Source organism: Schistocerca americana, chromosome 10, assembly GCF_021461395.2.
Source record: "Schistocerca americana isolate TAMUIC-IGC-003095 chromosome 10, iqSchAmer2.1, whole genome shotgun sequence".
Classification (NCBI taxonomy): Eukaryota; Metazoa; Arthropoda; class Insecta; order Orthoptera; family Acrididae; genus Schistocerca; species Schistocerca americana.
The window spans coordinates 166,590,701-166,607,365 of NC_060128.1; positions in this window are offsets into that span (position 1 = coordinate 166,590,701).

Sequence of the window (16,665 nt, forward strand, 5' to 3'; positions counted from 1 at the left end):
ATCATTGAGTGCCACTTAAGTCAATTCAGTTATTGACAGAAGCGGTAAAAGTAACCAGTAACAAGTACGAAACTCTGTAATAGTTTCATATTGACAACCACAAGGCGCCGGTACAGAATAATGGTAGCAATAAAACATATTGGGGGCGCGAGAATTTCTTAAAATTGCTTTACTGATAGTCTATCTGCCTCCATCGAGATTAAAACCTAAAGCAAACCAGACCTTCCTTGCAGTAGCAAACACCTTTCACTACGCTAACAGACAATCCAGCCAAACAGCCCTCTATTATTATCGCAGACATGAATAAGGCGGCAATTTCGCAATGAAAATGGCTAAATGATCCGCTGTTTTTTGTTGCATGGAGCTTTCTGGACTCAAAACCATGAATTTTCTGCCTTCATGTCATCACTTATGCGACAATCATTCGGGATGTTTCTCGAAATAACAAAATACTGTTATTAGCGAGTAAATTTAGTAGGATAATCCTGCACCACCCCAGGAAATAAACGGCTGCATACCTGCGAAACGTATCTTGCAATGTTTCGTATTCTCCATTACATTCGCCACAGCCAGAAAACGTTTATTAGCCGAAGTGCTTCTTAAGCTACCTAGCACTTCTAAAACGCGGTGGCATTAATACTGGGATCTGGATTACCATGTGTATAGGCAAATTGATTTTATTTGCATTCCTGTAAACGTGATTTGGATCGAAAGCGTAGCTACAATTAATATGCTGATGTATCGACTGCAAGTAGAACATTTCGAATAAATAGTAGGGGGAGTTATTTATGTGGCCCTCATCTTCACTAACTGTCATCTTCACTAACTGTCGTAGCTATTTTCGTTGTTGGGATTTCGTCACCTAAATGGCTAAAAATGGAACCCTACTAGTTTCACTTTCTTGACCATCTATCTGTCTACCCAACCCCTAAAACTCGTTTATCTCGAGTACGGGTAGATATAATAAGCGGAAATGTATTTCACTTCCTGAAGTATACGATCCCTTGGGCGTGTAAAGAAGTGAGATACTATGTCAACGCAATCTAAAGATACGGCCATTTATGTAAAGAAAATTTGCTCGAAAGATCAAAAAATGGCTCTAAGATCTATGAGACCCAACTGCTTAGGTAATCAGTCCATAGACATAGAACTACTTAAACCAACCTAACCTAACACACATCCATGCCCGGGGAAGGATTCGAACTGACGGCGCAAGGAGCTGCGCGGTCCGCGATATGACGCCGTTGAACGCACGGCTAACCCGCGCCGGCAAGCTGTTAATATCATCTGGTGTTGCTAAAAAGTTATTCACTTCTGGTGAATGATTTTCTGCGCAATTCATTTAAGATAGAATTACTAAAAAAAATGGTCAATAGATTGCAGTGCAATAAAGCGGCTGGGGTGGATGAAATTAAATCGGAACTCATCAAATACAGTGGAATGTCAGGCCTTAAATGGCTACACAGGATAATTGAAATGGCCTGGGAGTCGGGACAGGTTCCATCAGACTGGACAAAAGCACTTTTCACACCAATCTTTCAACATGGAAACAGAAAAGATTGTAACAACTACAGAGGTATCTCTTTAATCAGTGTTGTGGGTAAAATCTTCTCAGGTATTGTTGAAAGGAAAGTGCGAGTATTAGTTGAGGACCAATTGGATGAAAATCAGTGTGGGTTTAGGCCTCTTGAAGGTTGTCAGGACCAGATCTTTAGCTTACGGCAAATAATGGGGAAGTGTTATGAGTGGAACAGGGAATTGTATCTATGCTTTATAGATCTAGAAAAGGCATATGACCGGGTTCCTAGGAGGAAGTTATTGTCTGTTCTACAAGATTATGGAATAGGAGGCAAACTTTTGCAAGCAATTAAAGGTCTTTACATGGATAGTCAGACAGCATTTAGAGTTGACGGTAAATTGAGTTCATGGTTCAGAGTAGTTTCAGGGGCAAGACAAGGCTGCAACCTGTCTCCACTCTTGTTCATATTATTTATGGATCATATGTTGAAAACAATAGACTGGCTGGGTGAGATTAAGATATGTGAACACAAAATAAGCAGTCTTGCATATGCGGATGACTTAGTTGTGATGGCAGATTCGATTGAAAGTTTGCAAAGTAATATTTCAGAGCTAGATCAGAAATGCAAGGACTATGGTATGAAGATTAGCATCTCCAAAACGAAAGTAATGTCAGTGGGAAAGAAATATAAACGGATTGAGTGCCAAATAGGAGGAACAAAGTTAGAACAGGTGGACGGTTTCAAGTACTTAGGATGCATATTCTCACAGGATGGCAACATAGTGAAAGAACTGGAAGCGAGGTGTAGCAAAGCTAATGCAGTGAGCGCTCAGCTACTATCTATTCTCTTCTGCAAGAAGGAAGTCAGTACCAAGACTAAGTTATCTGTGCACCGTTCAATCTTTCGACCAACTTTGTTGTATGGGAGCGAAAGCTGGGTGGATTCAGGTTACCTTATCAACAAGGTTGAGGTTACGGATATGAAAGTAGCTAGGATGATTGCAGGTACTAGTAGATGGGAACAATGGCAGGAGGGTGTCCACAACGAGGAAATCAAAGAAAAACTGGGAATGAACTCTATAGATGTAGCAGTCAGGGCGAACAGGCTTAGATGGTGGGGTCATGTTACACGCATGGGAGAAGCAAGGTTACCCAAGAGACTCATGGATTCAGCAGTAGAGGGTAGGAGGAGTCGGGGCAGACCGAGGAGAAGGTACCTGGATTCGGTTAAGAATGATTTTGAAGTAATCGGTTTAACATCAGAAGAGGCACCAATGTTAGGACTGAATAGGGGATCGTGGAGAAACTGTATAAGGGGGGCTATGCTCCAGACTGAACGCTGAAAGGCATAATCAGTCTTAAATGATGATGATGATGATGATGAACTAAAAATATATTTGATGTTGCAGAAGAGGGAGGACGCCTAATTAATTTCCCCTTGTCTTTATTTATGATGTTAGGCTCACAATCTGAGCGTACGTACTGTCCATAACCACACTTTAGCGCCAAGTCATAGTCACAGATATGCGAATACAACACATTGGCTTATACTTGAGGTATTTCGTTTCCCACGAAGTGGTGGCAGACGATACTGTGGCGTCTTCAAAGCTCGAGCTTTGCTTTGCCAGTGCTCGCTATCTCAGCACATCCGTTGAGCGAACGTTTTCTTCCTGCTGCTAGTGTAATGGACAATGGCAACACCGTAGAATACGTTTGACAACTACGTGACCATCGATTTACGTTCTTGACAGTTCATAATTATGTTAGTAAATCTACTCGATATTTTTATGTCCTTTAAATTACATTTCCTACGAGATTCGAACTGAAGACGTAGGAAATGTGTGTTATTTGTTGCAGGAACACGATCCAACAGAAACTGCTGCTTACATTGACACTTAGGTTGCCAATTAGTCGTCTTATCCATCACATGGACAACGAGGATGCTCTGTTTTGCTACAGTTGTTTCATACCTTAGTGGTATTGTGTGTTGGTCTCGTTGCCAGTTTAAGTACTGCGCATGTAACACACAATAAAAGTGCTGGATGCCTACAGCGATCAGTCTACCTCAAAAACGTTTGTTGTCATCGTAATTTATGTAACTTGCTCTTTCGACTTCCAAGTTGACAATTTGTGAAAAAATATTATACCTTGGTAGTTCTACACTCCTGGAAATGGAAAAAAGAACACATTGACACCGGTGTATCAGACCCACCATACTTGCTCCGGACACTGCGAGAGGGCTGTACAAGCAATGATCACACGCACGGCACAGCGGACACACTAGGAACCGCGGTGTTGGCCGTCGAATGGCGCTAGCTGCAGCAGCATTTGTGCACCGCCGCCGTCAGTGTCAGCCAGTTTGCCGTGGCATACGGAGCTCCATCGCAGTCTTTAACACTGGTAGCATGCCGCGACAGCGTGGACGTGAACCGTATGTGCAGTTGACGGACTTTGAGCGAGGGCGTATAGTGGGCATGCGGGAGGCCGGGTGGACGTACTGCCGAATTGCTCAACACGTGGGGCGTGAGGTCTCCACAGTACATCGATGTTGTCGCCAGTGGTCGGCGGAAGGTGCACGTGCCCGTCGACCTGGGACCGGACCGCAGCGACGCACGGGTGCACGCCAAGAGCGTAGGATCCTACGCAGGGCCGTAGGGGACCGCACCACCACTTCCCAGCAAATTAGGGACACTGTTGCTCCTGGGGTATCGGCGAGGACCATTCGCAACCGTCTCCATGAAGCTGGGCTACGGTCCCGCACACCGTTAGGCCGTCTTCCGCTCACGCCCCAACATCGTGCAGCCCGCCTCCAGTGGTGTCGCGACAGGCGTGAATGGAGGGACGAATGGAGACGTGTCGTCTTCAGCGATGAGAGTCGCTTCTGCCTTGGTGCCAATGATGGTCGTATGCGTGTTTGGCGCCGTGCAGGTGAGCGCCACAATAAGGACTGCATACGACCGAGGCACACAGGGCCAACACCTGGCGTCATGGTGTGGGGAGCGATCTCCTACACTGGCCGTACACCACTGGTGATCGTCGAGGGGACACTGAATAGTGCACGGTACATCCAAACCGTCATCGAACCCATCGTTCTACCATTCCTAGACCGGCAAGGGAACTTGCTGTTCCAACAGGACAATGCACGTCCGCATGTATCCCGTGCCACCCAACGTGCTCTAGAAGGTGTAAGTCAACTACCCTGGCCAGCAAGATCTCCGGATCTGTCCCCCATTGAGCATGTTTGGGACTGGATGAAGCGTCGTCTCACGCGGTCTGCACGTCCAGCACGAACGCTGGTCCAACTGAGGCGCCAGGTGGAAATGGGATGGCAAGCCGTTCCACAGGACTACATCCAGCATCTCTACGATCGTCTCCATGGGAGAATAGCAGCCTGCATTGCTGTGAAAGGTGGATATACACTGTACTAGTGCCGACATTGTGCATGCTCTGTTGCCTGTGTCTATGTGCCTGTGGTTCTGTCAGTGTGATCATGTGATGTATCTGACCCCAGGAATGTGTCAATAAAGTTTCCCCTTCCTGGGACAATGAATTCACGGTGTTCTTATTTCAATTTCCAGGAGTGTAGTTTCCAACATTGTCTGACTCAGAAATCGTAGGCATGAAGGAGTCAGTGAAAGCAATTATTCGTTATTATAGCAAACTTTTGAATCCACTGGACACTTGAACTCTCTATATTGATTCTGAGAATTTTTTTATTGCTCTTGTTATTTACTGTCTCAATGTCATCCATGAGAATAATTTCTTAACTGAATTTCCTTATGAATCTTCACGAATTGCTAAATTTGCACACTTTCATGATAGGTCAGCAACGGTAATCCAGTATGACTGGTCTGAACGTTGACACAGACCGTTTCGCGGCCGAATGCGCATAATATTTTGCTAATTCGTAACGATCTGGGGTACTTTGTCTTATGAAACTGTTGTGTTATCTCGATAAGCTGAAATTCATTTTTATTAGTACAGTTCATATTAATTAGCGTTTCTTCTTTCATTTATATATTATATTTACGTCTTGTGTTTAACGCACTAATCAGCTTTAATACAGTCTTACACATGGTTGAAAACAGTCTGACAAAGTTCGGATAGTTTCTCAATTTCACGCCTGTGCATAGTATGTTGGTAGCACTTCGTCGCCTTGCCTGTTATGCTGTGTAGCAGACTTTGAAGCTGTGCGGGTCAGTATAACGAAAAGGCGAGGGTCTCGCTCGTTTTGTCTACGACTGTACATCGACATTTTGCACTCTGCAACCCACCGTGTGGTGTATGGCGCATGGTACGTTGTACCACTGTTAGTTATTTGCTTTCCTGTTCTACTCGCAAGTGGAACGAGGGAAAAAGCACCATCTATAAGCGTCCTAACGAGCACTAATTTGTCTTACATTATCTTCGTGAACAGTACGAGAAATACACGCTGGCGGCCGTGGAATCGTTCTGCAGTCAGATGAGAATGCCTGCCCTCTAAATTTCCACATGAGATTCCCATTTCAATTCACGGAACATTTCCGGTAATGCGTCCCAAATACTAGAGGAATTCTTAAGCATAGATCGCACACGTGTTCTGTACAAGTCTTCCTTTACCAATGAACCACACTTTCCCAAGATTCCCCCAATAAACCAAAACCGACCATCTGCCTTCCCCACTACCGTTCTCAGATGCCCGTTTCATTTCATACCGCTTTGCTAACTTACACCTAGATATTTAATCGGCATGACTTTGCCAAACAGAGCACCGCTAATAGGCGTTTGTTTTTTCCTACTCACCTGCATTAACTTATCTTTCTCTACTTGTGCATTTGGAGCAAGCTGCTATTCCCCATCGTATAATGCACTGAGTCTGTTGACGTTCCATACGCCTATGCAAAATGCGTAAATGCGTATGGAAGCGATATTCGTGCGGGTGGGAGGGGGGGGGGGGGGTGGATGTAGTAGATTCTCGGATTCATCACACAAGTATGGTTGTTGAAACTTTGTATGTCGGTATAATTAGATATTCGATGCCAGCCCCTGTGGCCGAGCGGTTCTAGGTGCTTCAGTCCGGAACCGCGCTGCTGCTACGGTCGCATGTTCGAATCCTGCCTCGGGCATGGATGTGTGTGGTGTCCTTAGGTTAGCTAGGTTTAAGTAATTCTAAGTTCTAGAGGATTGATGACCTCAGATGTCAAGTCCCATAGTGCTTAGAGCCATATGAACCATTTTCCAGTGCGGTATCCCTGTATAAAAAATAATCTCGGTGTTCAGACCGCATCAGATCGGAGTTAAAACTCGAGCTTTCGAAGCTTACCACGGTCTTCCTCGTCAGGAGATAAACGGAAGGCAAGCGGCCGTACTGTATGTTGGTTGAAAGTTAATCTGATTGTGTCATTCGTGTACAGAAAGCGGACTCACCCGTATCTTTATTTAAATGACCGTGCTTTCCATCATACAGCTCGAAAGCAATCTTTTCTGAACACTTCATTACAAGTAGTGCAGACACTCTAAAGTTCTGGGGTCTGAAGTAAAAACACCTTGTGAATAAAAAATAAATACCTCTTTTACAAATGGCTATATACAGCCTAAACTAACAGATAGCCGCAGGTTGTTACTGCATAACAGCCATATTTGAAGACATTGGTACACAGCTCATTACATTTAATATTTACAAACTATCACACAAGTTCCGAGTCTACGTTTCTATAGCCGTGTAATATTACATTTCGATTTTTCTGTAGTACGAAAAGGGCATTCTAAGTATCTCTATTAACATTAATTACTCTTTGCTTCGCTTCATACATGCAATATCAAATATTTTATAAGAAGTACTGTAAAAAGCTGCGTGTGTAGGTTAACCACCCACAAGGTAAACACTGCTGAATCTTCAGAGATGGGGAAAACATGGCGGATGTTTCAGCCTGTTACTATATAGGAGTTCTGTGCAATAGAAGCTCTCATTCCAAGAGACATCATCAGACAAATTACAAGCTTCACCGTTACTACGAAGTAAGTTACAGGCAGACAGCCGTCTCGTGACGCAGAAGATGGTGATAAGCGGACTGGTTCGTGAACTCAAGGTGAAACCTTGATTTGTCAGTTTTCTAAATAGTTCAGCTCAAAGAATAAGAATTGTCAGCCCACGTAATGCTTACCATCTTCTAATAGACCTTTTGGGAACAATTTGATGTATGAACTACAATTTTGGAATCACGCTTTTTTCTGAATTGTATGTTGTGTTGCAAGTGAAACAACGCATGTTAATTATTTATCTGCAGCACAGATACAAATAAAAACAAAGTTAAAGCTTCATTTTTTCTGAAACTTCCATGCAAAATGATGTTTAAAATAGACTTTTAAGAATATGATGATGTCATACATTATCGTTCAAAAATTGTTTAACAATGATTATTAAAAATTTCAGTAATTACCTCATAGTTTTTCTTTTCAAAAGTCTTAAATTTTCAAATTTAGTCGTAAGAGTAGCCTTCTTTTCAATTATGTTTTAAGACAATATACAAAATTACGGACTTCTATCGTCAATAGTTGTTAACCAATGTGTACCAGAACATGAAAAAAGTGAACTTCTGTTTTTCTACCTACCTGCATGGCACTAATGCATCCCAGGTCCATATTCACCTTGCTTCTAGTGTAGTTCTTCCTCCCTTTTCGTTTTCAGTTTTCTCATTCTTATTCTAGCTTCTTTGGTGGCTTCCAGCACTGATTTCTCTGCTTCGAAGAACCTGCTGCGGTCACTGGCAATAAAAATTCTTTGCATATTTAGTCCATCTGGCGCTCCAATCAATTCCCTAACCTTAAAAGTTGGCACTGCACCGTCACTGGAGCACAGCAGAGCATCCAGCATACCTATTTTCAATGTATTTAGTCCTACCAGAACAGGTTTTGGTATTCGTTCTCAAAAACAGTTGTTAAAACTCTCCTTTAGATTTTGAGTCTTACCGTGTAACTACTACTCTAATAACCGTGTGTCACAAAGACATTAGAGACGAAAACGTTACCTGACAGTGTGGCCGAGCGGTTCTAGGCGCTTCAGTCTGGAACCGCGCGACCGCTACGGTCGCAGGTTCGAATCCTGCCTCGGGCATGGATGTGTGTGATGTTCTTTGGTTAGTTAGGTGTAAGTAGTTCTAAGTTCTAGGGGACTGATGACTTCAGATGTCAAGTCCCATAGTGCTCAGAGCCATTTGTACCATTTTGAACGAAAACGTTATGAAAAACAAAGAAGTGGGAACGAAATTCTGTTTTTAACAGAGCTGTATGCGTGACATGGGGGCGTCGTCATGAGTGTAGACACTTTTAAATTCTTCTAATTTGGGCCTTTCTTCGGCACAGTTTCCTCGAAGTAGGCTGCTTCTTGTTCAGAAAACTACAGAGAAGTTTTTAAGACAAAAAGAAAACAATTTTTGACACTTAACCTACGAAAGCTCAAGTTTTAACTGCTGCAATCTGACGTGGTATGTATACCGTGAAAATTTTGTACATTCGATAACATGTCTCTATGAAATACGAATGTTCAAGCACACGTTGCTTATTTTTTTTATTATGCGCTTGTCTTGCATCAGCGCAGGGTCGACATGGTTGTTGACGGTTTTGTTTTGGTTAGCTTTAGGGGTGGCCGGATGCTCTCCAACAGCCGTTACCCCTGGGGACGAAATGTGTATACCCCAGTCATGTGAAAGTGAGCTAAAGTTTCCCAAATGCTTGCGAATCGGGTGAACTGAGGCGGGACTTGGGTACCAGCCCAGAATTCACTTAGTGGGATGTGCAAAACCGCCCCGTTGTTAATCCACCGGGAGGATCCGACCCGAGGTCGGCGAACCTTCTAACAACCCTACTACAACAAAGGTCAAAAATTAATTATGATTGTAGTGTTGCTCACGCAGCTAAATATTGCATTTTCGGGCAACAACAAAGTTATATTATGTGGGAGGTGTCATTAGAGCACAGTTAATAAAGTCATTTCTTGAAATAATGGATAAACTAGGCACTCATCTTTTCGTGTTTCCCACGCTGGTCACATTGTGAACTCATGGCTCAATCGTCGAAAATCTAGGTAGTGATGATTCCAAGCTCGGATGCAAAGAGGCCTAGGTGTTATTCTGCGATATTGAAAAGTTTTATAGATGTGTTTGATAAACCATTCTTGAAGATTAAACTTTTGCAAGTTAGGGTGATGGTGATGTAAAAAAGTAATCAGCACTCCGAATTCAAGTTACACTTCTTTTTTATTACTTTTGTTGCAATATCACGTAACTCGTTCCAAAACATCACTTCACAATATAAAACATACTTGAAAATATCTTCCTCATTTCATTAACTACAATTTGTGTGTTTTTAACATGACGACCAAAGCTTGACTCTCCAATAACCGCTTACGCGCCCAAAAATCAGAGGTACAAGTACGTCAAAGATCATAGTGACAAATGCAAGAATACAAATAAGAATAATATCATTGCAATATATACATACCGATATATCGAAGTACCTCTACATTAATCAAATCTGAATGTTGTCACAGATATATGTTAACTATTTTACAGAAACACAGTAGAATATTGCTGGTATCGAGAGGTTGAGATGAGGTGCCGTAATGGTTACGTAATTCAAGTACCATTACAACCTCCCCGTCCCGAAAGCGGCGGTTTAGCATGCACTGCTATCCTGGCGAGTGTTCAAGCCCATTATAAAATGAATTGACCGATATCGCGTCGACAGAATAAGCGAAAAGACAGATACCCCTCGAAACGAAATATCTCGTTCCTAAAATCACTTGCGGTCAGCTAAAGTAACTAACTAGACCCGCCGTCCCCAACGGAAAACAGGTGGAACAAACCGATACTCGATAGCCACGCCTGCGCTCAAAGCGCGTTCATCGTCCACGGAAGGGTCGGCTGCAGAGTTCACGGCTGCGACGTCTATTTCGGGCCTCGGGGAAATGGCAGAGGCGGCTGCATTGCGATGGCCGGGGCTGTCGCTGCAGCGGTGCCACGTTCCGAAGAAGGTAGCTGTGAGCCATCAGTTTGATAAGTCACAGTTACAAAAGAGAAACACGAATTATTTACAGAAAAATGAAAACACTAGTACAGAATTGCAGGAACACGCGACGCAATACCGACACCGAGATTTACACTACTGGCCATTAAAACTGCTACACCACGAAGATGACGTGCTACAGATGCGAAATTGAACCGACAAAAAGAAGATGCTGTGATATGCAAATGATTAGCTTTTCAGAGCATTCACACAAGGTTGGCGCCGGTGGCGACACCTACAACGTGTTGACATGAGGATAGTTTCCAACCGATTTCTCATACACAAACAGCAATGGACCGGCGTTGTCTGGCGAAACGTTGTTGTGACGCCTCGTATAAGGAGGAGAAATGCGTACCATCACGTTTCTGACTTTGATAAAAGTCGGATCGTAGACTATCGCGAATGCGGTTTATCGTATCGCGACATTGCTGCTCGCGTTGGTCGAGATCCAATGACTGATAGCAGAATATGGAACCAGTGGGTTCAGGAGGGTAATACGGAACGCCGTGCTGGATCCCAATGGCCTCTAATCACTAGCAGTCGAGATGATAGGCATCTTATCCGCATGGCAGTAACGGATCGTGCAGCCACGTCTCGATCCCTGAGTCAACAGATGGGGACGTTTGCAACGCAACAACCATCTGCACGAACAGTTCGGAGACGTTTGCAGCAGAATGGACTATCAGCTCGGAGACCACGGCTGCGGTTACCCTTGACGCTGCATCACAGACAGGAGCGCCTGCGATGGTGTACTCAACGACGAACCTGGGTGCACGAATGGCAAAACGTCATTTTTTTTTATGAATCCAGGTTCTGTTTACAGCTTCATGATGGTCGCATCCGTGTTTGGCGACATCGCGGTGAACGCGCATTGGAAGCGTGTATTCGTCATCGCCATACTGGCGCATCACCAGGCGTGACGGTATGGTGTGTCATTGGTTAGACGTCTCGGTCACCTCTTGTTCGCACTGACGGCACTTTGAACAGTGGACGTTACATTTCAGATGTATTACGACCCGTGGCTCTACCCTACATTCGATCCCTGCGAAACTCTATATTTCAGCAGGATAATGCACGACCGCTTGTTGCAGGTCCTGTACTGGATATGGAAAATGTTCGACTGCTGCCCTGGCCGGCACATTCTCCAGATCTCTCACCAACTGAAAACGTCTGGTCAACGGTGGCCGAGCAACTGGCTCGTCACAATACGCTAGTCACTACTCTTGATGAACTGTGGTATCGTGTTGAAGCTGCATGGGCAGCTGTACCTGTACACGCCATCCAAGCTCTGTTTGACTCAATGCCCAGGCGTATCAAGGCCATTATTACGGCCAGAGGTGGTTGTTCTGGGTACTGATTTCTCAGGATCTATGCACCCAAGTTGCGTGAAAATGTAATCACATGTCAGTTATAGTATAATATATCTGTCCAATGAATACCCTTTTATCATCTGCATTTCTTCTTGTTGTAGCAATTTTAATGGCCATTAGTGTATGTCAGAATAAAGTCACGGCATTTGGAGATTTGCACCAAGCTGTTGACAACGTTGAGTGGACAGTACTCTGAAATTCTGAAGGTAGCACGAATAAAATACGGGTTGATAAATTTTATTTACAACGTGTACAAAAGGCAGACTGCTGGTCTAATAGTCGAACATCAAAGGGAAGCAGTGGTTCAGAAGGGGATGAGGCTGGGTTGTAGCCTAACGCCCATGTTATCCAATCTGAACGTTGACCAGTCAGTAAAGGAAACTAAGAAGAAATATGTAAAGGGAATTAAAGTTCAGGAACAAAAAGTAGATGCTTTAACATACTAATCTTTGTACTTAATGATGACGTAACAGCCGAAAAACTGTTCGTGAAACGGAAAGTGAATGTTGTACAATATTACACTAGTACCTCCGGTTACACGATCTACCCCTCCAATTTGTAAGTAGCTTCTATTCTCTTCTTGTCTGAACTGCTCATCGGCCATGTTTAAAGCATAGGGCTAATGGAACGTAGTCAAATTAAATCATATAATGCTAAAGGAATCAGATCAGGAACTGAGACACTAAAAGCAATAGATTAGTTTTGCCATCCGCGCAGCAAAAAACAATGTTCGAAATACAGATCATGTAAAACGCAAATTGAAAATGTTAAGAAAATCACCTCTGAAATTTTAGAATTTCGTCAGATCAAAACACAAATTTAAGCTCCAGGAAGATTTTTCTGAAGATATTGGGTAGGTGCTTTTACTTAGTGATTTAAGTTGCATCACTGCTCCGAGGATATATAGTTCTACGTTACTCATGTTGGCAGCAGTTCTTGATTCGAATTCTGGACTTGACTTCATCTTCTTTGGTGAAGAAATTTCGGAGGGCCATGTTTAGTAACATTGCTTTGGCAGCACTGTCATCGATGTTTCTCTGGGTACATTTGCGAATAGGACGGGAGAGGATGGTTGCTTGGTTGATTATGGGGAGAGGACGAAACAGCGAGGTCATCGGTCCCATCGGATTGAGCAAGGAAGGGGTAGGAAGTCGGCCGTGCCCTTTCAAAGGAAGCATCACGCATTTTCCTGAAGCGATTTAGGGAAATCACGGAAAACCTAACTCTTAATGGCCGGACGTGGGTTTGAACCGTTGTTCTTCCGAATGCGAGTCCAGTGTGCTAACATCTACGGGAACTCGGTCGGTAATAGTGTTCCAGTTTCCACCGCACAGAGGAGGCATTGATTGTGTGTTGCTGCTAGCATACTTTACATACGATCAGAATCTCTGGATTTTCTACCAGTTTGGAGACAGTCTCGTTGTGGAAACTATTATAAGTATCTCGCATTGAAGTCTGCGCTAAATTTCGAACTTCCGCAAAGGATCGCCAATATTGTAGATTTAACGTTCGTTTAGAGATACTTTTGATCTGATATCATAGACGGGTTTACGCCTATACTTTGCGCAGGTGGGGGAATAATAATCACATGCCGATCTGACGTTCGTTGGTCACCGCGTTACTGGTGCTGCATTCTGAACAGCCAGCACTGTACTTCCCTGGTTATGACGTGCTGGCCCATCACTGCGTGCATGACTGAACTGCAGAAGGCTGTGGGGCGAGAGCAGGAAGCAAAACACACACACGCATCACGGGCGGGCGTGCGCAGAATGCTGCCCTGGAGATATAAGTGTTTGTTGTTTCCGCGCACTGTTCGTGATGGGAACAATAGAGATTTATTGTGAATATCTACATAAACGATTTGGCAGACAATGTGAGCAGCCGTCTTCGACTAATAAAGTCATCAGAAGATTAAAACAAACTGGAAGACGAATTAGAAAAAAATATCTGAATGGTGCGAAAATTGACAATTGCCCTGAATAACGAAAAGTGTGAGGTCATCCACATGAGTGCTAAAAGGAACTCGTTAAACTTCGGTTACACGATAAATCAGTCTAATCCAAAAGCCATAAATACCTTTGTATTACAATTATCAACAACTTAAATTGGAAGGAACACATAGAAAATGTTGTGGGGAAGGCTAACCAAAGGCTAAGTCTTATTGGCAGGACATTAGAAAATGTAACAGACCTACTAAGGAGACTGCCTACACTACACTTGTCCATCCTCTTTTAGAATACTGCTGCACGGTGTGGGATCCTTACCATATAGGACTGACGGAGTTCAAAGAAAGGCATCACGTTTTGTATTATCGCGAAATATAGGAGAGAGTGTCACTGAAATGATAGAGGATTTGGGGTGGAAATCATTAAAAGAATGGGGTGGAAATCATTAAAAGAATGGCGTTTTATGTTGCGACGGAATCTTCTCGCGAAATTCCAATCACCAACTTTCTCCTCCGAATGCGAATTTTTTTTGTTGACACCGACCTACATAGGGAGGAACGATCACCACGATAAAATAAGGAAAATTGGATGTTGTATATAGATGTTCATTCTGTAAGATGACAAGAACTATATCCCTTACATGAAGTCATTAAAGATCACCTAACTCACGTTGAGCGAACAGTAGGCCTGAACAAAAATGACTGACAAGGCACAATGCATCTTGTAGAGGGTATAGTATGGACGTATTGGAATAATTAATGTCAGGTGATGGTTTTAAAGTAATTCACACGAAATGAAAAACTTTGTGGAAACGCATCGATTTACTGGAGGCTAGTTTATCCCAGGGAAGTATACAGAGTTGATCATGGCCGGCTGGGGAGCGGGGAAGGGAAGCGACAATAGGCAGCTTAGGGCGGCTCAAGCTCTGAGAAAGTGGTAACAGGGCGCGGCCTCCAGCCGCCTTAAGATGAGTGACAGTGAGTGGGTGGTTGGTTGACCCCGACCCCATGCTGTTGTACCGGGAAGCAGACGAACAACTTGTATGCCTGTTGATAAATGTCCGTCGTCCCGTTTTCAGTGAAACATGCGAGAAAGCCGCACAAAGCTACGATGGAGCGGTCAACAGAGGCCAAAATATGCGTGTTCGTGACTATAGCAACTTCACGCTGAATTCACGGTCTGCAGGGTCTGAAGTAAATCAGGTGAAGAGCGACAGAATGAAATACACCGGCCTCTGATGGGAATGTAGGAGCAAGGAATTTGAAGTACTCTCCTGGGAGTCAGAATTCCGGAAAAACTGGTGTTTGTGCAGACGCTAACCTTGATGGGTGGCCTGGGAGGAGATACATAGCAGAAGTTGAGAAGAAGGGAAATTTTGTGGGAATATGTTCACTTCCCAGAGCAGGCATTGGTCGGCGCTGGGAAGCTACGCATAATTTACGCGACTTGCGCTGCAATTGGCGTAAGTGATTTTGCTGGAGGGGAAACCGAGGCGAAGAGCGGACTGGCAGAAGTCCGCGTAGTGGTCTTCCGTTCCCAGTTTGCCTAGAGTGCAGACGTGGCGTTCTTTACTCAGCTTGCCTAAGAGAGAGAGTGAGCATCTCTGCAGTTTAGGACTTAGCAAATGGAACGATTGAGCTTGGAGATAGAAAGTTTTCGTTCAGCTATGTACTGAGCAAGATAGCTAGAAGTGAATAGACGAGCGCAGCCTTGCAGCACCACGAGGTCGGCCGACGTCCGCACAACGACGCCACTCCGCCACGCTGAATTTGGAGATATTGTGCCCGCTCCGGCCACTGATTAATTTGTTGGATCACGTCGGAAAAGTTTCCATGAGGGTTTCATGGGCTGTGTATTGTAGAATTTTTCTCACACTTCGCATTACGCCTGGGTTAGTCGATAGGAATTACTTTTGATTTATCGAGCTTTACTCCACGCAAACGCAATTTATTACCACTGCCAGTTAGGAGAGTCATGTAATGTGATGATTGAAGGTCGTGAGTTAAAATAAATCTGTGCTGATCGACTGCATCTGTTTTCAATCAAGTAGTTGAAATTTCAATTAATTTTATGTTCAACATTTGCATCTGGTGTTCAATAGCTGAATCTAACATCAATGTGCACTCCTTTTTAATTAAAAGGAATCAATTCTGAATCAATTAATGTCAACACTGCCACTGCAGTTCGATCAGGAGTCACAGGGCCTTATTATTTTCTTTGCGTTATCCGACATTGCGGCAGTTTTGAACTCTCTATTGATCTGTTAGTCAATTACCTGGTGTGAACACACAGCAAAACCAGATGAGTGACGGGTGGGGTGTTACAATTATTTCCGCGCGCTATACGAGATTGGAATAATGGAGAATTCTGAAGGTGCTTCGATGATTCCTCTGCCAGGCACTTAAATGTGATTTGCAGAGTATCCATGTAGATGTAGACGTAGAATATTATTGCCAGCAGTCGAATGTGTGGTTCTTTGCCCGGCCTCTAGTGCGCCAGCCCACGTCTGCTAGGAGTACGTGCCAATGGAGCGGCGTGTAGCCCACAGTCACCCGCTGTGCTCAGCTCGCCGTAGTGTCCTCACGTACGCAGCAGCCGCGTGTGCGCCGCGGTCGGCCGGTGCGTTTCTCTGCCCTTGGCCGACCCCTTGCAGGGAAGACCAGGTAGGCGATTATCCGTCCGCACCCAGTCTACACTAGCTCGCACGCATCTTTTGCCTCTGCCTCTACATCTACATAATTAATCTTCATTTCACGATTAAGCCCTTGCCTGACATTATATCGCGCGA